The sequence below is a fragment of the Theropithecus gelada genome, chromosome 7a (genome assembly GCF_003255815.1).
Source record: "Theropithecus gelada isolate Dixy chromosome 7a, Tgel_1.0, whole genome shotgun sequence".
Classification (NCBI taxonomy): domain Eukaryota; kingdom Metazoa; phylum Chordata; class Mammalia; order Primates; family Cercopithecidae; genus Theropithecus; species Theropithecus gelada.
Genome location: NC_037674.1, coordinates 22,793,181 through 22,818,567, shown reverse-complemented (window position 1 = coordinate 22,818,567; position 25,387 = coordinate 22,793,181). Strand labels below are relative to the sequence as shown.

The 25,387-nt window shown below is 38.4% G+C and overlaps 1 protein-coding gene across 2 annotated transcripts in view; it reads right to left on the bottom strand.

The window, feature by feature from the left end:
* SEMA6D (semaphorin 6D) overlaps positions 1 to 25,387 on the bottom strand; it is a 584,563-nt gene that overhangs the window by 296,451 nt on the left and 262,725 nt on the right. For both annotated transcript variants that reach the window (XM_025390610.1, XM_025390606.1), the window contains one exon: positions 9,301 to 9,372. The gene's annotated coding sequence lies outside the window, so the exon portion shown is untranslated. The remainder of the gene's footprint in view (positions 1 to 9,300; positions 9,373 to 25,387) is intronic.

Below are 25,387 nucleotides of genomic sequence, written 5' to 3'. Positions count from 1 at the left end.
AAAAAAAGAATGATGAGAAAATAGTGAATATAAGAAATGGTGCAGTATGTAATTCATGAAATTGTGAACCACTTACATTTGTCTATAGACGTATATTTTCATTTGGGCCGAGGTTAGGGAAGTGGCATCTCTTTTTATAACCTCATTCCTTTGATAGCAAATGGCCTCTAGTCCTAGAATACGATAATCACTCCATTAACAAGAAAACATACTCCAATTAACTCTTCCCAAAGGGTTGGTTTCCAAGTCACTACTCTAAAGCTCCAACTTATTTTACTTAGACATAATACAAATGAGATTGCCTCCACCCTCTCGAAGACAACCTCATAGAGTTGTCCTGATGAGATAATAAAGTAGGTAGTATATAAAAGATAATTGGTGCCTACACATTTATTAGTATTACTAGCAGTGTGCTTATGTATCAGTGACTGGGCCTAGGATTCAGAAAAAGTCATCCTCAAAACTGAAAGAAGGTTCTTAGTATTTAGCATCAAGTCTGCCTCTTACTGAACTTAGCATAGAGAAACAGGCTGAGGATGGAGATCCTGAATGGGCAATTAGGGAGGCTTCTACCCAACAACTGATGCTCTGCTCCATACTGAGCAAGGCATAAGACATGGAAGATTTCTAAAATGGACATTTTTGTCCCCCAGGAACATATAAACTACTTGGTAATAAAATAATTATATATGTATGAAGTACTGTTGACCAAGACCAAGCAAGGATGAGGAATGTAGTTTACACTTTGAATACATAGAATGATGGCTGATATGGTTTGGCTCTGTCCCCACCCAAATCTCATCTTGAATTGTAGCTCCTATAATCCCTATGTGTCATTGGATGGATCAGGTTGGAGGCAATTGAATCCTGGGGTGGTGGGGGGTTTCACATGCTGTTCTAGGGATAGTGAGTCTCATGAGATCTAGTGGTTTTATAAAGGGTAGTTCCTGTGCACACTCTCTGTTGCCTGCCTCCATGTAAGATGTGCCTTTGCCTTCCTTCGTCTTGTGTCATGACTATGAGGACTCCCCAGCCATGTGGAACTGTGAGTCCATTAAACCTTTTTTTCATTATAAAATTTCTCAATGTTGGGTATGTCTTTATTAGCAGCTTGAGAACGGACTGATACAATGGCAATGAAGGCTTCTGTGTTCATCATTCTCTAGTCATCTGCTGTAGTCGATCCCTGCTAAAGCTCTGACTAAGCCACCATTATTTCTGAAGGCTGTTTTTGGTTCCAGCTCCCTTTCTTCTACCCCATGCTATAGCACAACACCCTGCCCTCGGCTCTTTGCTTTTACCGTACAGACTTCAGGGTTGTTTCATAAAGGTCTAATATTAGCCTGACCGTTCTGGTTAGCATCATCCTTTCTTTATAATATTTGTGGGATTTAAAGATGAACCACACAGACAAGAACTTTAAACTCTGTTATTGCCCTTTGCTGACACTTTCAACAAGTTAATTGTCTGCTTGCCTTCCTGTAATTACTTTAATTACATGCCATTAGTGACCACTAATAAATGCAAGTGTGTTTGATTTTCATAAACCTTACTTTCTTTGCCCATCTACAGAACTCTTCCAAGGCTTTCACATGCAGTCAAAATAGAAAGAGGCAAACCAAGCACGTTCACATTTAACCTTTGGGGCTAAAGTGAAAAATAAAGGATAATTCATGAATAGGCTAACTGTTTTCTCCTGCTTCTGACACTGACCAGCATTCCCTCTATAGTGGTTACATATACATGCTGTGTGCTCGTTTATAAGACAGCAAAAGTTAAAAGGGGTTGAGAAATAAAAGCTGCCTAATTGCTGCTATTATCTCAACTCAAGGAGAGAATTGCTGGGTGATATTATGAGGATCGAAAAGCCATTGAAGAGCTTATTGATGGAACACTTTTGCTGTAACTTCAAGCTACAGAAAATGAAGGTCATAATTTTAGTTTTTATGAACACCTGATAGGGCATTTACATAGAACGAGCTGAACTATGAGGAGACTAAGCCAACATTCTCTTTGCTACAGTTTTCTAGATTACATCACAATATCTGGTACAAAAAACAGTTTATCCAGTTATTGTCTTTTGGTCAGCTTTACCAGTGAAGTACACTGCAAGCCTGAGAAAATGAATTGTATAGAGAATAGTTAGTTAAACACTTCTCACTGTGTCACCCAACCAAAAAGAAAAGGAAAAAAAAAATAACTGGCAAAAAATCTAATTCTGTGGCTGTTGGCTGGTTTACATAGTTTCAGCACAATTCTCTTGCTTATTAAAACATTAAATACACTAAATTTATTTATGATGATAGCAATATGCTTCCCTCCAAATATAAAATGATGATTTCAATCCTTAATTACTGGAATTTGTGATTCGAATTTTTTTCTTGCTGTAAAAATGGGTTATTCCAGGTCATCCTTGATCTTTCCCTGCTACAGACTAATGGCAACACTTGAGTGGCAGCTGGCCAGGGTTGGGTATGTAAGCTCTCTATAGCTATGGAAAGGCATTTTTAATGTGTCTAAAATGAATGGCCCCAACCCGATAATCCCAAGAAGGTAACGTGTATGAGAACCAGGTGTTCCTCATTGCATACTCTATCCAGGTTATTAGGACGGCACTGATAACATAATTTACATGCAGCCTCCAGTAAGAGTTCATGTGGTATTTAAAAACACTCATCTTGTCAGAGAAAACAAAAACAAAAACAAGTGCTATGCAATTAATTTCAGGGAAAGGGTATATTTTCCTGAGATTTAAAAAAATATCTAGTTTGTGAATCTAGTCAATACATTTTGGTTAAATGAATTAACAAGCTGGGAAACATAAAATATATTCCACGTTATGAAATGTCAGTTTTCTGATTCATCAACATTGATCCCACACGATGGACTTTTCATAAGTATACAATATGATCCTTTTACACGACGACTAAATATTACAGTCTCCTCTTTCTTCAAGTACTGACACATTTTTGGATGAAAGATAGATTTATACGACCTGATCAAGGGCTCTCAGAAAAGGAGGGAAGTATAGGGGTGCTAAGAAAATGAACTGACTAGAGTCGGGAAAAAAAGTCTAGGAATTGGAGAAAAAGGAGTCTTAGGCCAGAATAAATGGCATGAGTTCGTGGGAGAAACAAACGGACTGAATTAAATCAGACAGCATGCCTGGGGTGTGTTGGCACTGCTTTATACCCATGCTCCCCCACCGCCATTCCCAGTGTTTGTCTCTAAACAATTTTAGGCTTTTATTGAAGGAGATAGAGCACGAGGAAGGCTTTAAAGTGGATCATGGATAAGTGGAAGAAATACTACATAATTTTAAACCTTTTCTAAGCTCCACTATTAGTGGAAGAAATAGTACATAATTCTAAGCTGTTTCTGAGCTCCACCACTGGTTTCTGTTTAATGAAACCTGGAAATAACGTATATGAAATTTTCAGATGCTTCACCCACACAAAATGAGTACAATAATTAGGTCCATCTCCTTTTATCAAATAAAAGCTTATATTTTAAGATTATAAAGTTCACTTAGGATTCTTAAATGAAGTCTTTAAATTAGCAAGATAAACATATCCCTTGCCAACCTGATCCCAAATAACTTTTGCAGTTCATTTCTCTACCCATCTTTCCATGAAATCTATGTTTCAACTAATTCCCAGCATCCTCAGTAAAGTTAAATGAATAAACGAAGTGCCAGCACCTCAAACATAGAGTTCTTTCCTGTCTACCTGCCTGTGCTGAGAATGCCCTACCTACTTCCTCTGCCTGGCATATGTTCCTGTCTCCTTCAGGATCCATGATAAATGTCCCTCCCCTATGGCACAGGTTTCCCCAACAATTCTCTTTGTTTTCACCACACTTTGCCCCAACTCCCCACTACAGGCCCTCCATTCAGCAGCACTGTCATAGACGACTCAAGGCAAGTGCTCATGTATTCTTTCTGAGTCTTTAGCCAGGGCTGTTTAATAAATAAGCAATAAATAAAAGAATATACAGGCATTAATAGACTGTCAGAAAGGGCAGAAATTGAAGCAAGGGTAATCCAGTCCAATATATCATCCAAACTTTGGAAAAAGTAATTATTTTTTAAATTTGTAGACAAAACTGATTTAATATCATGCTTTCAGACCAAATTTCAAACAAAATAATTAAGTTATCTAATAAGAGCTGACTTACTGTGAACTGGGATGCTGGCAACTTTCCTCTCTTTCAGCTTCTATTCCTCTACTGGACTCTGCCATGCAACTCTGACCTTATCAGGAACTGCAAGCTCTCTTACAATGATTTAAAACATGAAGACTTGTTGAATTTAGGAATAAGGATTGAGTGTATGGGGGCTTTCCAGCTAGTATTCAGGTTGCCTACACAAACGTATAATCTGCCAACAAAGGAAGTGATAAATGATACAGAAAAATGAAAATCAGCTATGCTGCAAAGGATTCTACGGTCAGAATTCTTGAGTTTGAATAGAACCTTCAAGACATTCTGTGACAAGAGTTAGCTACTCTAGGCCTTATTTTCCTAACTGAAAAATGGGAATGACACTTTATAGATATTTATGCAACATAAATAAAATTATAAATGTAAATGACTTAGCACAATACCTGGTACACAAACAGGGCTCAAATATATTGGTATGATTAAGATTATGATTTAGGCTTTTATTTAGGTAAATGAGAGCTCTTTCTTTTTTCACCAAAAATTAATTGAATGCACACTAATTGCTTGGCACTTGTCAGGTTAGGCTCCATTATGCAAACCACAAATTGACTCCTAAATCTCAGTGACTTAATGTCACAAAGGCTTATTTCTTGCTCAAATTTTATAGCCAATGAGGTGTTGGCAGGGACTCTGCTCCACACAATCACTCAAGGATCCAAGTTGAAGGAGACTGTCAACCTGCAGCTATACCATTCAGAACACACGCCTGCTAGATTGCCATGAAATCATGCCGCAACATCATACCATAGAATCATGAAGCATTGCATGAGGGCTTTCATTTTTCTCAGTCTGCAAGTGACATTCGTGTTACCTCCAATCACATGTCATTGTCTAGAATTGGTCACAGCGTCCTGTCTGATTGCAAAAGGGCCAAGGAACACAGGGAAAACGACAAAGTGACCATTTGCTGAGCATCACTGTTTTTGCCTCAATATTAAGCACTGAAGAAGCAAATACAATGAAGACTTAGTGCCTCTTTGCATGTAGCAACTTGCATAGGTGTTAAATGGCTTTAATAAGTCAGCATCTACTAGAGGGATGCTGCACATGTGAGTATTTCATTGAGGTCACGCAAGACACTTTGAGAAGAATCATATTTTAAGATGATTTTTAAAGTCATATAACATTTGCTGCAAAAGACATACTTGTAAGTTTAAGACTTAATGCCATGTACCCTTTGTACAATAAGGTTTTCGTTGCCTAGAAATAAAGGTGTAGTTTTTGTTTATGGTAATTTCATGGGGTAATAGAAAAAAAAACCCAAATATTGAGTAAACATTCTACAATTAATTAGGCCATTTACTCCTCAATCTACTTCTCTAAATTGAAAGGAGAGAGGCTTCTGGCTAAGATATTCTGACCCCAATGGTGACAGGGAGGGTCTGTCTTCCTCATGGCTCAGTGGTAAGTCTGCCTCAGGCAGCTCTCAGCTTCTTCTCAACTCAGTTCACTCCATGAGTCCAAAAGCAAGGCGACAAGCTGACAGGAACTCAGTTAGAATTCTTGGCCTTCTATGCTGCTTCATGAGCCAAAGGGAAAAGAGGCCACCTTCCAAGGTCCAGCCAGCTAGGAATTAAGCCTCCTCCTCCTTTTTTCTTCCTTTACCCTTGCCAGAAAGCCTGTGGACAGCCTTCCCAGGCTTCCGGCTCCCCTGGCCAGCTGGGAAAGGCACAGCCTTTCCAGAACTCGATGAGCTTGCCAACAATTTTTTTTTCTTGCCCCATGTAAGAGCCAGAATTGCGAGATTACAAAGCCACCGTCACAATATAGTCACTAATAGATGTTTTAAGAGACCAAGGGGAAAGAAGGAGTTTCTGGGTCAAAGAAAAAGAAAGAAAATGATGAGTTTCGAGCAGTGTAGTCATGGTTTTTCATAGTTTGCTGATAATCAGAGCAAACCTTTTCCTTCCAGGGGACCCCAGGCAGTCTGGAAGACGTGTCTCTGAAATCTGTTCAGAGCCATATTTCATTAGTTTTATTTTATGAGAAGCTTTCTTTTTGAGCATTAACCTCAATTCTCTAATGCATGAAAAATTTAAGTTGATACTTTATGAAGAGGCCTAAATGCTGGTACCAAATCTATATTTTACATATAGACTTCCTGAGGACTTGATGGGGAGCCAGTTAGTGACTCTTTCTTTCAGAGTGTGTAATGTGAGCCAGGGGACTTGAGCATAATTACTGGATTTGATGGGTGATGTAGATCACTTCCAAAGTTGGCCTTGGTGTCTCTTGGCTCAGGAACTCGCCTGACCCAGCCACAGACCCTCTCTCAAGTGGTACCGACTCTCTGATTTGGCCTGGTATTATCCAGGGTCCACTGGCTCCACAAATCCTAAATCTTCTCTAGCCCCGGTTTTGGACTGGAACCAAAGCCGCCTCTGCAGTGGCTGAGGGGAAGGGCCCAGAGTGCAGTGGGGTGCTGCCAACTGTGAAGTGAGGGTGAGGCTGCCACTCCTTTCCAGGGAGGCCTATCTGCCTCCTCCTCTCATCTATGTCCCCAGTCTCACGGCTGCCCAAAGGATTAGCAAAGCATCTTCTTTTCCTCAGACTGGCCCTAGAGAAGAGGTAGAGTCTGAATGTCTCTTTTCCAGGAAGTTCCCATGACTCTTTTGGGAGCAGAGTGCTGTCTAACTTATTACAGTTAGAGTTTCAAATGCCAGGTACTACACAAAACATTGGAGCTCTCTTTCTCCAGAAAAATGGGTGTCGTTTGCTCTATATCTGCATAACTATAAGCAACCAGGCAAGCAGTCCTTGACAGAACAAAAGCATGTTCAACCTTAAAAAAGTGATTCTATCTCCTACCTTAGACTGCAGAACCCAGTTCCAAAAATCAAATCAATATTTTTCACATTGAACAATTTTAGGATTCAGTCTTCACCTATCTCTCCCTTATATACATGTATCTCATTTAATCCTCAATTCTACTACTTGTATCAATGTTACTGGTATTTTTATTGACATTTTTAATATGTTAAGATTTCTTCTGAAGCTCAGAAGAAACCAAGATATACAAACCACAAGATTAATGCCACAGGGATTATAAGAGATAGGGAGGCAAGATTTGATACCAGTTCTCTTGGGCCACAAAGCCCCATGTTCCTTCTACTACATGGAGGCATCCACATTCCTCCAACAGAGTTCTAGAGTCATTTTGGATTCCCTTTTAATATCTTTTCTGTTTGAGAGAAAATCAAATTGCTCCTGCTCCTGTGATTTGGAAAGCATGGCCTACTGATAATTACGGCATGTGGACTTGGTTCTAATTTGAATACTGCCAATAGTGCACTAAGTGACTTAAGCAAGACATGGCACATTCTGGGCAGCTGTTTTAAAAATGCCATCCATCTTTAACTTGTTCTGATTTCTCTATACAAGAGGAGCTATTAAAATGTATAGGATTTAGAGCTCACGCTAGTGTCTAATCCGGCAGCACTTTGACCCCTTTGAGAATGGAAATGGCAAAGCCAAGGTAATATGGTCTCAAACTTCAGCTGTCCTGCGTGGCTCCCTATCAGTCACAATTGCCTTCTTGCTTTCTGCTGATCTCACTTAACCTTGCTTTCCAAGGAAAGAGAAAATATTTGTATCCTCTATCTGTTCTCTTTTCTCTCCCTCCACCCCTTTCCCCCTTCCCTCTCTTTCTGTTTTTCGTGTGTGTGTGTGTGTGTATGTGTGTGTGTGTGTGTGTGAGAGAGAGAGAGAGAGTGAGAGAGAGAGAGAGCGCAGCCAGGTAGAACTCTGATCACTGGAGGTTGGCATATTTCAGGAATTGTCTTCCATTCTCCTACCACACATTTGTTAACCTCAGACGTTACTACTGGGATTTTCTTTCATAGACATGCCTTGCTCTCTTTCCAGGAAGACACCTAAAAATCAAAAGCAGCCTACCTTGTAGTCTAGCTCCTCCCACTAGGCCCAGCCCCTAGTTTGGCTCAAAAACCAAGCAATATGGGCCTATCTGCCAGGCTGCTCTCTACTGCCATCTCATGGTAATTCAGCCGCTTTCAGAGAATCAGCCTTTCAGTAGGTGCAGACCCTCGCAGGAGACAGAAATCATAAAGGCTCATGTCTGCCAGAGCAGCAGTCTTTGCGACAGATTGTGTAGGACATAAAGGCTGAAAATACCAAGAAAGTTACTGAAGGAGTTGAATGTTTAAGTAAGGTGTATATCATAATTTGATTTCAAAAAGTAACAATTAAGAAAGTATGACTTATGACAGAAGGTGAATCCTGAATCAGAAAGTTGCATTTTTTGCAGGGGGAAAGCAGGAGTTTGAAACATACCAGAATCTGGAAGATACATTTATGGAGATGAACAGACTGAAAACTTCGCTAAGAGTCAGAAATGATTTCGACACAATGACTAGGACAGTGCATCAGTGTGTCAGAGAGTCTGTAAAAGCAAAGTCACAATGAAGTCCACTCAGACACCCAATGGCATGTCACCGTGTGTGTAGAACTGTTGACTGCCCTGGCCCTGCTCCCACCAACATTCATGAGGAACAGCAGTCACATGTCCACTCACAGACTCTCTCTGGCACTTGGCTGCTGCTTCTCCCATCACTTGGTCATAATTTGGACTATTTCCATCTATAGGCACCATGCAACTTGCCCTCCTGTGTGACTGCTTAACAGACAAGGCCATTACAGTGTATATATTTGGTTACGAAAAGAACACACTTTACATTGTATAAAATTTGGAAACACCCCATAAAGGATTGTCAGTGTATGGCATGCAACTCACTGACCTGGGTTATGATTCAAACGGTGTGCTTGGGCAGTGCTTTTATTATTTATCTTTATTCCCCTCCTATTGTATTCTTTCTAAATTGGCAAAGAGGGTTTAGATAATAATAATAAGTAGTTTGAGCTGTATTAAATCAAGAATCCAATCTGTAAAGCTAACGCAACCGGACCACTTAGTCAAGCTCGTCTAACGCCAATTTGAGGCAAAAATCAAGATTAGGTTAAATATTTCCCTAAAGGAATGAATCTTTCAAGTTCAAACTTAAATCAAACAGCAGTATCATTCCATGCAGAAGAGATATAACTGCAAAAAAGTTCATGCCTTACCACCAGGAGTCTTGGGCTTCCAGAGGGCTTCACGCTGTCAATTTGCGAACAAGAGATCCAGGATTATGCATTCTATAGTAAACAGAAAAAAAAAGGAACAAAAATATATTGAGATAGCTACAAATGCAGTGAAAATGTGTCACCTACAGACAAGTAAAAAAAGAGAAAATAAATTGGAATTAGGTTCGTAATTCCTGTTGATATAAGCAATTCTAGGCCTTCAATCAAAAAGATTACTCCACACAAAACTTAATAAGTAAGCCGACAGTTTTGACCACGGCCTGACAAAACATATGGCATGGTTATTGTAGGTAAGCAAGACCATTAGGTGGAACAAGGACATGGAATAAGGTAACACCAAGGCACACAATAACCAAGTTATTTCCTTTCCAATAATTACAATTCGTTCATGGGAAAAGTCTTATTTTGGTTAAAGTATGTCTCGAAACTGTACTAATCTCTCTTTTAACTAATTTAGGTATTGGCAGACAAGATTCAACTAGAATTTATTAATAGGGTGGGTTTTTTTCATTCATTTGTATTTATGTCTTCCATTTACCATCAGCAGGACACTGTGAGGAGCAAGTCATGAGAAGTATACAAAGTCTCATGGAGGTTATAATCATGTGCACATATTTCTGAGAATAGAAATAAAGTATTTCCTTATAAAATGGTTTTAAACTTAAGCGGGAGTAAAGCAAATCTTCAGTAAACAATAACACTTTTGATTTATTAACATACGAAAGATCTTAAAGGTAGTAATTAAGTGACTGAGTTTGGGAAATAGAATTTTCACGAAGAAGGGAGGTAAGCATACTTGGGAGATTGGAAGCTAAATGAAGACAGAGTCAAGGATTTCTTTGCCAATTTTATCTCCAATATCTAGCAAGGTACATGGCATATAATAGGTACTTGATAAATACTTTTTCAATAAATGAAAAAATAAGCAATTTCTGGAGAATCTGGAGGTTGTTTAGATGTCTGAGCTACTGATGGGCATGGAACAGGGCTTGCCTATTACTGTAATTCTAATATCTGGAATTGTTAATCTAACAGTACTCTGGGAATACTTATTGCATAGATAACTGAATAGGCTGAAGTGTCCTGATTTTTTAAAATTCCTCAAAAAGAAAAGGAAAATTAAAAAAACTAAAGACAATTTTGAAGTACTCCCCCCACTAAACACATACACATACACACACACATGCAAACACCTTAAAGCAATTGCCCTCAGGCATTCTAAGGCAGGAAATCCGCCCCAGGTTCAGGCAATAAGGGGGTGCACTGCCTGTAATGAATTTTAAAATCATAATAAAGTTCAACTAAAAGTTGACCTGCTTTTTATCACCACCCTGCACTGATAATTCTCAATCATGTCAGTGATAAAATACTCCTTCCTCTGAGCAGATAGCTCCCTCTACTCACTATGCCACTGGGTTCAGAAAAGATGGGTTATTTACTTAAAACAGGTAAGAAATTATGCCGACAGGAAATTTGGCAGTGACAGACTTTCCGTACCCAGAGACCTCAAGAGTTCAGGGGTCAATAAAAAGGAAAATCCAGGACTTTTCTACATAAAACATTCCAAGAAAGTCTAGACAGGGTGGAATAGGAAGAATTGGTCTTGGAAATCATTCTGAATGGCTTCCGAGTGTGTTGATGAGGGTAAGCAAATGCAGCCCAGGGGAAGGGCTACTCCCTTTAGCCCGAGTGTCTAACAGTTGTGGGCAATTTTATCTGTGCTATTCAAACTTGGATACTGGATATTGGCAATTCAATCTGTGCTTTCTTAATCTTTTCTGTAGAAGATAAGTAAGGAAAAGTGCCGCTTTAATAATTGCACAGCCTGTCAACAGCAAAACATGTAAAACAAAGGGTTTCAATAAGTGGGTGATCTTTCAGAAGGTATTGGGTCAGCTACTCTTGATAACTCCCCCTTTGCTGTGAACTTGCTCCACATAACACAGCTCACTTCATATCTACAGCTGCCTCTTCCGAGGTTAGCATTTTGGCTGACCATGGCCCTTGGTGACTTGTGTCCCTTCTCAGAATCGCGCTTTCACCCATTTACACTGAGTCCATGAGTCGGACAATTCTTGCTCCTCATTGCCTGTTTCCCTGCTGAGCTAGTGGTCAGACACTTGTCTCCACACCATTTTGCTACTGTTCCATTGCAGTGGTTGAAACAGTCTCCACTTCTACTAATGCTATTAATTCAGGATAAATTCTGTTATCATGAGAAAACACCAATAATAGAAATCAGTTTCAGCTATAATTGCATTTTCAATGATGAAGAAACATAGGTATGAACACACACACACACACACACACACACAGAGTAACATATATTTAAATTAGAAACAAGGTTGAAGTTGCTAATTTTCTTGATTGTACTGTATTTCTAACAAGAAGGCAGTCAAGTCTAGCGCAATAAGTGACAATCAGTGGCATAAGACCATTATTTACATAACATATGTACTGGCCTATGCTTCACCAAGCACTGTGACATTAACTGTCTCAAAACAATTCTGTCGGTATTATAATATTATTATAATATTATTTTTATACTACAGATGAGGGAAAACACTAAGACCATAAAATTAAAGACAATTTTTCCAGATCACATCACTAGTAGGCTAAGGAGTTCAAACTGGTCTTTTTTCTGCTTCCTACTGGAGCCGGCACATTTACTAAATGGCACCGATGCTGCCGGTGTAGGTCTTACAGAAACAGTTACGACAGTGATAAAGAACTATATCAATGTTCTTTTAGCATCCTGGCAAGGAAAGAAAAGAGACAATGAGTTAATCCCCAGCAAAATGCCATGATGTGTAAAAAAGAGAGAAAACAGCTCCACTTCCATTTCGCAAGCACCTAAGTCAACGCTTGCAAAGTTATCCCTAATTCAACAGCTTTTTTTCATCCCTTCCTCTACTTCTAAATCTACCATTTAGCTAACATTTTCCAGTAGTTAGTTTCCAGAAATTTGCCAGCATTCTTGCATATTCAGCCTTTAAACATTTAATGAGAATACACAGGCTACATGGCCTTATGTCAATCTACCTTCTCTACATTGCATCTTCTAGCAAGCATTAGCATAAATACCAACATGTTTACATCATAATTACTTTAATTTCCTTGGCCCCAACCAGACCCAGAGTGTGTCAATCCATAGTGATTTCCAGGGTGGGGAATGATAACTGGTCCATGAAACATAAATTATAATAAATGCTTGGAAACTTGGCGTACCACTTCTGAAATGATCCCAGCCTTGCAGCAGGGAGGGCACAAGCCTTTTACATTGATATGGGTAAGTCACAGTTCTCCAGGTCTTCAGGTTCTCATTTCTAAAACAAGAATAAAAATTATTATCCTTGTGAAGAAAAGGGAATGCTTGTATGTTGTTGGTGGAATTGTAAATTGGTACAACCATTATGAAAAAGGTGTCAAGGTACCTCAAAAAAACTAAAAATAGGCTGCGTGCATTAACTCATGCCTGTAATCCCAGCACTTTGGCAGGCCAAGATGGGTAGATCATTTGAGGTCAGGAGTTTGAGATCAGCCTGGCCAACATGGTGAAACCCCGCTTCTACTTAAAAAAAAAAAAAAAAAAAGGAAAAGAAAAATTAGCTGGGCGTAGTGTCAAACTCCTATAATCCCAGCTACTGGGGAGGCTGAGGCAGGAGAATCACTTGATCCTGGAAGGTGGAGGTTGCAGTGAGCTGAGATCGCTCCTCTAAGCTGGAGAGCCTAGAAGACAGCAAGATTCTATTTCCAAAATAAATAAATAAATAAAAAACGAACACCTAGAAGTATGTGTTTTTTTGTTTTTTTGGTTTTTCTTTGAGACAGAGTTTCGCTCTTATTGTGCAGGCTGGTGTGCAATGGCGTAATCTGGGCTCACCGCAACCTCCAACTCCCGGGTTTAAGCGATTCTTCCACCTCAGCCTCCTGAGTAGCTGGGATTACAGGCATGCGCCATCATGCCTGGCTAATTTTGTATTTTTAGTAGAGATGGGGTTTCTCCATGTTGGTCAGGCTGGTCTCAAACTCCCGACCTCAGGTGATCCTCCCGCCTCGGCCTCCCAAAGTGCTGAGATTACAGGCGTGAGCCACTGCGCCCGGCCAAAAAACACCTAAAAGTAGAACTGCCATACAGTCTAGCAATTCCACTTATGGGTATATATCCAAAGGAAATGAAATTATTAATGATACACTAAAGAGATAAGTGCACCTCCATATTATTGTAGCATTATTCACAATAGTCAAGATATGAAAACAACATAAGTGTTCATCAGCAGATGATTAAAGAAAATATGATAAATATTTACAATGGAATACATTATTCAGCCCTGAACAAAAGGAAAATTTGCCATTTATGTCAACATGAATGAACTTTGAGGACACTATGCTAAATGAAAGCAGCCAAACACAGAAAGACAAATACTGCATGGTCTCACATATAGGTAGAAACTAAATAAGTCTAACCCATAGAAACAGAGTAGAAAAGTGGGTGCTAGAGGTTAGCGGGTGGGCGTAATGGAGGGATTTTTGTCAAAGGGTACAAAATTTCAGTTATAAAATGAACTAAGTTCTAAAAATCCAATATACAACATGGAAACTACAGTTAATAATAATGTATTGCATCCTTGTCATTTGCACATAGAGTAGATCTGAAGTGTGCTTACCACACACAGAAAAAAGCGGTAACTATGTGAGGTGATGAACATCTTAATTAGCTTGATTATAATTATTTCACAATATATATGTACATCAAATCATCATTTTGCATACCTTGAATGCATACAATTTTTGTAAATTATACCTCCTATAAATCTGTGAGAAAATGAAAATATATTCTTTTTTTTTTTTTTTTTTTTGAGACGGAGTCTCGCTTTGCTGCCCAGGCTGGAGTGCAATGGCCGGATCTCAGCTCACTGCAAGCTCCGCCTCCCGGGTTCACGCCATTCTCCTGCCTCAGCCTCCCAAGTAGCTGGGACTACAGGCGCCCGCCACCTCGCCCGGCTAGTTTTCTGTATTTTTTAGTAGAGACGGGGTTTCACCGTGTCGGCCAGGATGGTCTCGATCTCCTGACCTCGTGATCCGCCCGTCTCGGCCTCCCAAAGTGCTGGGATTACAGGCTTGAGCCACCGCGCCCGGCCTGAAAATATATTCTTATCTTTATTTTTTCTCTATGAAAAAATATGAACATTTTGATATCAAAAAAGCATGTCAAGTTTCCTGGAGAAAACCAATAGGTAATATTATTGCAGAATTGGCAAGACCCTTTACTGGTGAATTAGTCCATTCTTGAATTGCTATAAAGAACTGTCTGAGACTGAGTAATTTAGAAAGAAAAGAGGTTTAATTGACTCAGGTATGCAGTCTATACAGGAAGCATGGCTGGGGAGGCCTTAGGAAGCTTATAATCTTGGTGGAAGGTGAAGAGAAAGAATGCACATCTTACATTGCAGGAGAAGGGGGAAGAGAGAAAAGGAAGAGGTGCTATACACTTGTAAACAACCAGATCTCGTGAAAACTCACTATCACAAGACCAGAAAGGAAAAAGTCTGCCCCCACAATCCAATCACTTCCCACCAGGCCCCTCCTCCAACATTGGGGATTACAATTCGACTTGAGATTTGGGTGGGGACACAAATCCAAACCTTATCAACTGGGTTTATAACATAAAGTCAGAAATCTTTCCCCTTTATAAGTTATACAAGAGTTTAGCCATGTAGCAATGTTGCAAAGCTAAGTCTAGGCAGTAAGAATTTTAACTGGGATGTGGAAAACTACTTGCCCACTTCTTGTACAAACATCTATATTTAGCGGCTTACTATTAAGAACCAATTAATAGTGAAAGAAGTTAGAGTTAGAGGGCAAATTGAAAGATTGAAATTTTATGAGGAATGTTTCAATTTTTCTTATACATTACAAATCCAGATATTCATTGGTCAAAATGCATCTACTGACTACCTACTGCGTTCAAAGCACTGTGAGTACAAGACAGAAGATGATCTTGTGTTTATCGAGTACCTACTATGTTCTGGGTGCTGTGCAAGGCACATTTACTTGTGTGTCTGTGAGTGGTGAGGGGAGTCAGGGAGGACTAGGAGGTGTAATAGGACAGAAATGGAGTATTCTAGCTTGAGGCTCACTTTAATTTATCACTGGGATTCATACAAGTCTGGCAAACTTGTGAAATTATCTGATTATTTGCAGAAGAAACTTAAGAGTGTCTTAATAGAGTAAATTCAGGCAAACCCACTTGGTCCATGACAGTGCCTCTTTTAGCAGTGGGGTGGAGCAATCCATGGGACTTTCACTTTGATTTGTGTTCTGACCTAACTTTGCATGGACTCATATATTAATATACGTTACTTGTCCATTAAGAGGTATTTAAATTTAAAAGGTTAGAGAGAGAAAGAGTCTTTCCATTTTGACAAGGGTACAGGGTGGTTTGTGCACATGGAGGACTGTAAGTAATTCAATAAAATGTTTGCTCCTTGAAGGCTTGACTAAATTAGCCACACCACAGTGGTGGCAGGGAATTATCTACCATGACTGCATACCAGCACCTCCTCAAACCAACCATCTCACAAGAGCGAAAAGCTAGGTCAAGATGTGGAATACACCGTTGGCAGATCTGGGAGCATCAGCAGCCCTTGGTATGGACTAGACACTGGTGGCAGTGGTTTGGCATGAGGCAGAAACAATGGGTATCATCAAAGGCACCTGAAGCAGGATGGGGTGGGGTAGCAGATTCCATATATGATAACGGAATACTTTTCTTAATGAGCACATATGAGACATCTCTATGGAGGGGGTGCTGCAGGGGCTGAATTTATTACAATAGCACCCAGAGAAAGATTTTTACCCTCCATGATCCTGCAACACATACTTTACATGGAAAATATATTTTACTTTATTTCTCCTAACTGCCTGACAATAAAAGTTTATTAACCTCATCTTACTGATGAGGGACTGTAGCTTAAAAAAAGTTAAAATCTCTTTTTAAGGTCACTACATGCGTTGAATGGCAGTCCCGCAAAAGATATGTCCAGATCATAACCCCTGAAACCCCTGAATATTACCTTATATAGCAAAATATGTGAATGAGTAAATTTAAAAAGGGGACGAGACCATTCTGCATTATCCAGGTGGACCCTAAAGGCAATTATGTGTACATATCCTTATGAGAGAGAGGCAGAGGGAGTCCGGGGGACAGATACGCAGAAGAGAAGACATACAGGATAGGAGGTGGCAAGGTGACCACAGAGGTGAAGATTGGAGTAATGCAACTGCAAGCCGAAGTATGACTGGAGACACCAGAAGCTGGAAGAGGCAAGGAACAGGTTCTCCCTAAAGCCTTTAGAAGGAGTGCAGCTTTGTGGACACCTTGTTTTCAGACTTCTGGCCTCCAGAACTGGGAGACAATAAACTTATGTTTTAAACCACCAAGTATCTGATAATTGGTCACAGCAGCCACAGGAAACTAATACAGCCGCACAGTCACTGCAGAAGATATGTTTCAGATCTAAGTTTGTCCAACTTTAAAGTCTGTTCCCTTTGGGCCCCATGGGGATTCCACCTGAAATACTGTCAACACACTCTACAACTCTTAGGCCTACCATGACACATACATGTGCTTCAGCCACTACCCCCTTTTCTTTGGAAATACATTGAGAAGGATTGAGAAACTTTGGCGTTTGTGCCTATTTTCCTTTGTAAACTCAATGTACTGGATGTGTTAAGATTTAAAGGAGACATATATGCAGTCAGGGCTATAGGAATTGAGTCAAGAGAACTTGTTAAGGGCAGAGATGATCAGCAAAGGATTTATAGAGAATAAAATTTTGAACTGTGAAGAAAAGGGTGCATGTATGTGGATAATTGTGAAGGACCAGGTTGAACATTCTAGGGCCTCTGAAGGCTTGAACAATATTTCTAGGGGAAAATTACAAGCTTCATGTAGCGTTCACTGTGGAACCCAGCTTGCAACTGAAAATATTGCACCAAAATGAAAAACTAAGTGGATTTAGATCCTGGTTGTTTTTATTACTGTTATCATGGATTGCTGCTATTCCTTCAGGAATCTGAGGTATTCTTATTTACTTACTGAAAATCCTTTTCTTCATTTTTTTTTTGAAGTCCTTCCCATATCTAAGTTCATTATTGAATTGGTCTTGTAGCTACGTCTCTTCATGGTCATGGATTTTCTCTCTGTCCATGAGCCTCTTTCAATGGCATCTGTTTTGCTAAGAGATCTAATGAATTATAAGCCAGACCAGGAACAAACAGAGCCATAAAGGTTGGGTTCTTGCAGAATAGGTTTTAGCTTTATTTCAGCCCTTTTCTCCTCACCCAAGGTGAATTAAGTAATCTTTATGAGATAAAATTACCTGCACTCTTGCCTAACCTTAATGAAAAAGAGAAGGCCTTTTATCTATTCATTGTGAACTGAGTAATCACAATTCGCGATGGTTCACAGAAACAGGAAAAAAACAGTAACAACAAACCACCACAACTAATGTGTTTTTCTTTCTATCTGAGAATCCAAAGAACCTGGTAGTTTTAACTCTAATTCATTACAGTCAACGATTTAATCTCTGGTGGCAGGGAAGCAAGAAATACGTTATGTCCAGGGTAGCAACAGCATCACTCCAGATCAATACTCAAAAGGGCTGTAGGAAGGAGGTTCAGTTTCCTCAAAAAACACCGATATATTTCCCATCTGAGAAGAGAGAGGCTGAGATGGGTAATTTAGGGTACGTACGGCATTTGCCCTCCAGAATTGCTGGTAAGGCAACATATGTAGTGCTTGCCTGCTATGTAAAGCACTGTGCTGGGACCTGTGGAAAGCACAAAAGGTTGAAAGCATCACCCCTGTGTTAAAAATCTTGCTGGTGAAATGAGCCACAATGACTTATATTTTAAATAATAGTCCCAAACAATCAAAACAAAAAGAACCCCAAGTAAGAGTTCAAGACAACAAAAATAGCAAAAGGCAGGCCACATTTAATTACCAATAATTGCTACAGGATGTCAGAGAAATGGGAAGAGTGCATTAAATTGGGGTGGTCTGGAAAAACTCCATGGTAGTATCAATATTTGAAATGAATCACGCTAACAGGATGTAAAAGGAGCAAAACATCAGTATCTAGAATCACTAAATAGTAACTTTATGAAATATTTAGTATTTTCAGGTAATACACCAGGCCCGTCTTACTCATGTGGCAGGATCAAACCTTGGTATGCATTGACCTGGACCTGGGCACATTGGAAGGTAACATTATTCTTTCATCCCAGTATAAATATGAATATACAAGCAGAAAAATATACATTCTTCACATATTTTACAAATTTGCCCTTCAAGTTCTAATCTTAGGAATTTATCCCTTTGGGACTATCTGTCAGTTTGTATTGGTCTTAGCTCATCCCTCTTAAATAAATGAACATATGAGGACTAGATTTTCCATTCCAAATAGAATGACTCATTGAAGAGCAGAAAGCAATTAAATTTCCAAGACAAAGCTTTTTCCCAACATCCTATACACCTCACTTTACCAATTAAAAAAATTGCTATGGGCACTATTATTATTAATATTATTTTTAAAAGATGGAAATACTGTTCTACGCTATGTGTAATAACCTTCATGAAACGTAACTCTGATGAAACAAACCTCGGATTCTTGTTCTACTAGATTCAACTTAATCATCTGTCCAACAAATATTACAGATATTCATTTATGCTAGGTGATGTTTCCAGTGTTTCAGATATAATAGCGGGGAGAAAGTACAAGGTCTGTGTGTCTATGCAGCATACATTCAAGAGTCTGTGTGTGGCGGTGGCTGTGGGGAGACAATGAAGAAGTAGTCTAATGAATAAAGGCAATTTCAGAGTGCAGGGTTTCTGCGTTTGGAATCATGACTGTGTGATGAGATGATGAGGTGCAGGTGGGGATGTCATTGTTTTAGGCAATGTGGTCACCAAAGGCTTCTCTGAGAAAGTCATGGTTGAAGTAAGAATCAAATAAAGGCAGTGATGCAAAGATCAAGCAGAGAGTGGTCTGGGCTGAGACAAGAGCAAGTACAAAGGCATTGGCATAGAAATGAACTTGCTCAAGGAGGAAAAAGAAGGTCAGGAGGGCTGGGCAGAGTGAGAGAGAGGAAGTTGTTGGAGGAAGCAGGAAGAGGAAGTAGGCAGGAGTTAGACCAGCTGGGCCTTGTGGGCCACAGACAGGACCCAACATGCCTGTTTAGGGCAAATACCAACAGTAATTTCACAAGATCAAGGCATATTTAGTTGAGTTAATTTCCGGGTCATTAAATCTGCTGTTTTATGTTAAAGTGCTGATTGGTAATAAACATCTCAGTTACTTCTAAGCAACATTGACCAAATCTGTAACATTTACCCAAACTGGGATTTGTTTGTTCACCCAGTTTGATGATTCTACTCTAGTTTAAATAAAGATTAGGAAATTTTTGCAATATGTTTAAATACGCCTCATTCCCTTTTCACAATATTATCTGCACAAAAGGTTGGAAAACAAAGAAAAACATTCACAATTACATTAACACGTAACACTAATGCATCACTGATTTCCAGCTGTCTTTCTTCCTTCTTATACACTGTCCTCAAGCACACAGCATCATGATGTAGTTTTTAATCATAGCAGATAGATGATTTCCCTTCAGTGCTTTCAAAGCACATTGAGAGTCGGGTACTTATCACTTTGTAAGAGTTGGTCATCAGCAAGATGACTTCTCGGACGACTCTAAAGAAGCCTGGCTAACCCAACTTCATTGATCACTGCTTACAATGATGTGCCCCTTCTTTTGGCTTAAATCTTCACTTCTTATCAAAATTGGCTTTTCAGGGTAAAAAAGACTTGAGACAAAAAGTAATTTCTGATAAGCAGTAATGAGCCTGACTCCTTCTTACTGAGCTCCCTGGGCAGAAAAATTAGATTCTAAGTAATTTCTAAATAATTTCTGAGAATTCACAGGAGGAGAATTCCTCGTCATAGTTGAGTGTCATTCAGTTGCAAATGAAGAGACACAGTGGTGGGATGGCTAATTAGATGACTTTAACCTCACCTAGCTATGCCTTAACAAAACCTAGAAAATAGGTTTTTTTTTGTTTTTTTTTTTTTAAAGTTTGTATGTAAGATTTTAAAACTCCCTGACTTGGGGATTTGAATACAGGGATCTAAAGAGCTTAAAAGGTCAATGGAGGAGTTAGTGGAATTGATTTTTAAGAATGGATTTTATTTAATAAATTCATGTGTTATTTAGGAAACTGAAGTAGAAGAACCAAATACAGTATATTTTAAACACTCTGCATGACTCCACATTTTCCCCCAGATAGTTATCTCTGTTATCACCCAGAGATGAAATTTTTTAAGTAGAATTTAATAGAATCTCCACCAGAAATTCTTAAGAGTCTAATATTGGTCTAAGTGGAAAGCTGCAGGGGAAAGAGAGGAGAAAACCTATTGTTTGTTTTGAGGTTATTATAAAAGGTTTTTAATTTTAAATATTTCCACTTATGGATATTGTAAGTACCTCAAATTTAGTGTAGTCAATATAGAATTTCTGATTTCCACTGTTACTTCCCTTCAACTGTTTCTCCATGGTCTGTCTTGTTCAGTAAGTCACCATCACCCAGTGCAAAACCAAACTAGGTTTTTCTTGATTCTCTTTCTCTCAGATGATCCTGCATTCAATAATCAAGTCATCTGCAAGTCAGTCTACAAAATATGTCACATGGCTGTAAACAAACATATTGGTGGGCTGTGTTTTCATCTGCAGGTTCAACTGGGAAGAATGTGATGCCCAGATCATTTAGGCAATTGACAGGATTCATTTCCTGACAGCAATTTGAATGAGGGGCCTGGCTTTTTACAGGCTACTGTCTGAAGGCTGCTCCGAGGTCTTAGAGGCCACCAGAAGTGGCTAGAAGCTGCCTATACACCTTGCCACATGGGTTTCTCCAACATGGTCACTCAATTCATCAAGCCTACAGAAAAACAGTGAAGAATCATCTCTGGCTTCAGTCTGCTGAGATGGAGTTTCACATAATGTGACATAATGACAGGAGCTGTATCCTATCACCTTTGTTATATAACAAAACCTAATCACAGGAATGACATCTCATTACCTTTACCATAGGTAATTGGTTAGAAGCAAGTCACAGGTCCTATTCACACTCAAGGGTAGAAGATTACCAAAGCCATGAATACTAGGAGGTGGGAAACATTGGGGCTTATCTCAGTGTCTGTCTGCAACATTTATACTGATATTCTTTATTAATAGTTTTTTTTGTTTTTTGTTTTTTCTGGTTTTGAGCTCATAGCTTTACTTCTTTTACTTACTTTGATTTCAGATGTTTTTGTCCCTCTAGGTTTTTTAGGTGGAAGCATATGCCATTGATTTGAGACCATTCTTCTTTCCTAAAAAAAGGTGTTTGGTACTATCAGTCACCTTCCAATCAGTGTGATAACAGCATCCTACACATTTTTACTTTTCATGCTTTTACTTTAATTCATTTCAAAATATACTCTGATTTCCCTTTTGATTTCTTCTTTGACATATAGGTTAATTAGAAGTGTGTTATTTCATTTCCTAACTCATGGGGATTTTCCAGATATCTTTCTACTATTAATTCCTAATTTAATTCCATTGTGGCTAGGGAACATATTTTGTATGTTTTGAATTCTTTTTAAATTAATAAGACTTCTTTTACGGTCAGAATATTGCCTATCTTGGTAAATGTTCCATGGGCCTTTGAAAATAATGTGTATTTTTATTAGAGAGAGTCTTCCATAATGTCAATTAGGTTAAATTAGTTGAAAACATTAAGTTTTTTATATTCTTAGTATACATTTTCTGTTATTTATTGAAAAAAAATTTTTTAAATATTCAACTATGATTGTCATACTACCGCATATATGGTGAAAACCTCCAATACATCAGTATAATTTCTACTTTAAATAACCAATTGTATTTTAAAGAGAATTTTAAGAGTATTTTTATATATGCTCACACTTTTAACATTCTCAGTGCTATTTATTACTTTGTATAGATCTAGATTTATGGTGAAAACTCCAATACGTTAGTATAATTTCTACTTTAAATAACCAGTGGTATTTTAAAGAGATTTTTAAGAGTATTTTTATATATGCTCACACTTTTAACATTCTCAGTGTTATTTATTACTTTGTATAGATCTAGATTTCAGCTCCTGTTTGTCTGAAACATTTTTTATTTTTATTTTGGTTTTGAGAGATATTTTGCTGAGTATAAATTCTTGGTTGACAATTTTATTCTTTCAGTACTTTAAGAGGTTTCTTCTCTGTCTTCTGGCTTGCATTGTTTTCAATGTCTGCAGTCATTTTTTTGTTCTCTTTTTGTCTGTATTCATTGTGACTTTTTTTTTCTTTCGGCTACTTTTAAGGTTTTCTGTTTATCACTGGTTTTCAGCAATTTGATGATAATATACCTTGGTGCAATTTTCTTCCTGTGCTTTTGCTTGGCATTTACTGAGTTTCTAGGATCTTTGGGCCTATATTTTTCATCAGATTTGTAAATTTTCACCCATTATTTCCTCAAATTTTTTTCCACGTCTCTTACCTTTTGAGTACTCTAATTAAAAATATATTGGCCTGCTTGAAATTTTCCTGTGTGAGAAATTTGGTTAGTTTCTATAGGAATATCTTCAAATTGACTAACCTTTTCTTATGTAGTATCTAATCTTCGGATAGTCTCTTCCTACATATTTTTAAATCCTGGGCAGTTATATTTTATCTCTACAAGTTTGAACTAGGTCTTTTTAATTATCCTCCATATCTGTGTTTAGCATGCTCATGCTTTCTTTTACTTTCTTGAACATATAGAATACACTTATAATACTGCTTAATATCCTTGCGTGCTGATACTTTCATCTGTGTCTTTTTCTGAATCTTCTTGTATTGATTTATGTTATTTCTCCTAATAAAACGTGTATTTTTTCTTCTTCTTTGGGTGTATAAGTAAGTTTGTATTGGGTGCTTGACATTTGAATTTTATATTTTTGAATGCTGGATATTTTTATATTCTTTAAAGTATGTTAGAGATTTGTTCTGAAACCCAAATAAATTATTTGGTAAGCTTTTCAAGCCTTGCTTATAATCTTTGTTACAGAAAACCAGAGCAGTCTTTAGGAATAATTTTTTATTGCTACTAAGGCAATACAGTTCCAAGTACATTGCCAGTGCCCTGTACACTACAAGGTTTTTCCACTTTGGCTGGAAGGACAAAAATTATTACCAGTCTTATGTGATCTCTTGAGACTGTTTCACCCATTTCTTTATTGGTTCTTTCTCAAGATGTGGGTGGTTTCCTCACACCCTCATGCTGATGAGAATGCAGTAGACGACTTGGGAACACTCATTATGGAGACCTCAAAAGCATTCTCTCTGTGCAGCTCTTTCTTTTCAGTACTCTGCCTTACAAAGTCGAGAGACTGTGGCCTCCCTGAATTCTCAAATTCATCTGCTAAGTACAGGGGAACTACTGTCATCTGTTTCAGATCCTCCTTCCTGGAAACTCTTGAGGCAGTAAACTGAGGCAATCTCAGTGATTACTTCATTTGTTTCCCTTCTAGCAGGTATTACCATTTGCACTGCCTATTGTCTATCCCAAAACTGTTGTTTTGGAAATATTATTATTTTTTTCTTTACTTGTTTAAGGTGAGTGCACAAATGTAGTCTCTGGTCCTTCACTGCTAAAAGTAGAAGTGAATCTTTTCATTTTGTACCCCATTATATATACTTCTTTATTATAATGTTGAAAAAAATTTTAGCGGTGGCTCTAATAATTTGAAGGAGTGTTGAGCATAAGTAATATTTCCAGATATCTCTAATGACCGTATATGATATTAAAATACTTGTTATTTTTTGGTGATAAAATCACGGCAACTGCTAGTACTACTTAGATTTGAATCTTGCATTAATAATTGGAGGAATGTTAAATTTCAGTTAGAGGTAAGTGAAAATATTCGTTTTTCTTATATAAGTTCATAGACTCCTGAATTTTCCATGAATACCGTGGAGGGGTATGGACTCGATGATAAGAAGTATTGTGTAGAGAAAGCCCCCAGATTCTTCAATTCTGGGAATAAGTCATAGATCACAGAATCTGTTGCCTCCAACACCTTGTTTGGTCAAACTTCCTGCTGGTTCTATATCCTAATTGTTAGTGAGCTCCTAAAGAACAATAAGATTAAGTGGGATAATAGGTAAAGCAGTTACCATTGTGCTTGGCATCCAATAAGCCCACAATAATCACAATAACATTAGCTATTAATCATCACCACCATCATCATCATGGCAGAGGGGAACCATCTTGGAGGGGGGCTAAAGCTACAGAATTTGAGGGTCCCCTCTTTAAAAAAAAATCAATAAAATATTTTCCTTTTGCAAGTCTTATGAAAACTCATGATTATATGAACCTATTACTGTATCAGGATCTCTCCCAGAGTCTTGAAGCCACCTGGGCAAGTGAGCATTCCTGAAACTTAATCTTCATTAAATTCATGATAAATCTGCTTTTGATTGCTATTCTCTTCTTTCTCATCTTCATAACTCATCAGTTATTCACGATGCTAGAGCCGTTAAAGTGGAGTTAATGGTGATGAGAAATGTGGAAGGGTAATGAAGATAGGTGAGGACCACTATCAGGCCTGACCTCAATCTTTGGAGGCTTAGGATGAGTATTTAAGTTCTTGATTCTTTTTCCCTGTATTCCCAACAGCAAATGTATCAGAGTTGACCAGTGACAGAGAACGCATCAATGGAAGGCAGAGGCCCCGCCTGTGTTACTCCTTCCTCTATTCCTATCACCTAGTGTGGATGCTCCACGCAGTTTGTCAAAACAATGCATGAATGTGGTTTCATTTTCCAAGAATTTTGTGAAAATAAAAATTAAAAAGGAAGAATGAAAGAAAATAATGAACCTGGATATTTCTACAAGTTGTTTGAATTTTAACTGTTGAATCTCGTATTTTCTAATGCTGAGATTGTGGAAAGAGGGACATATAGGG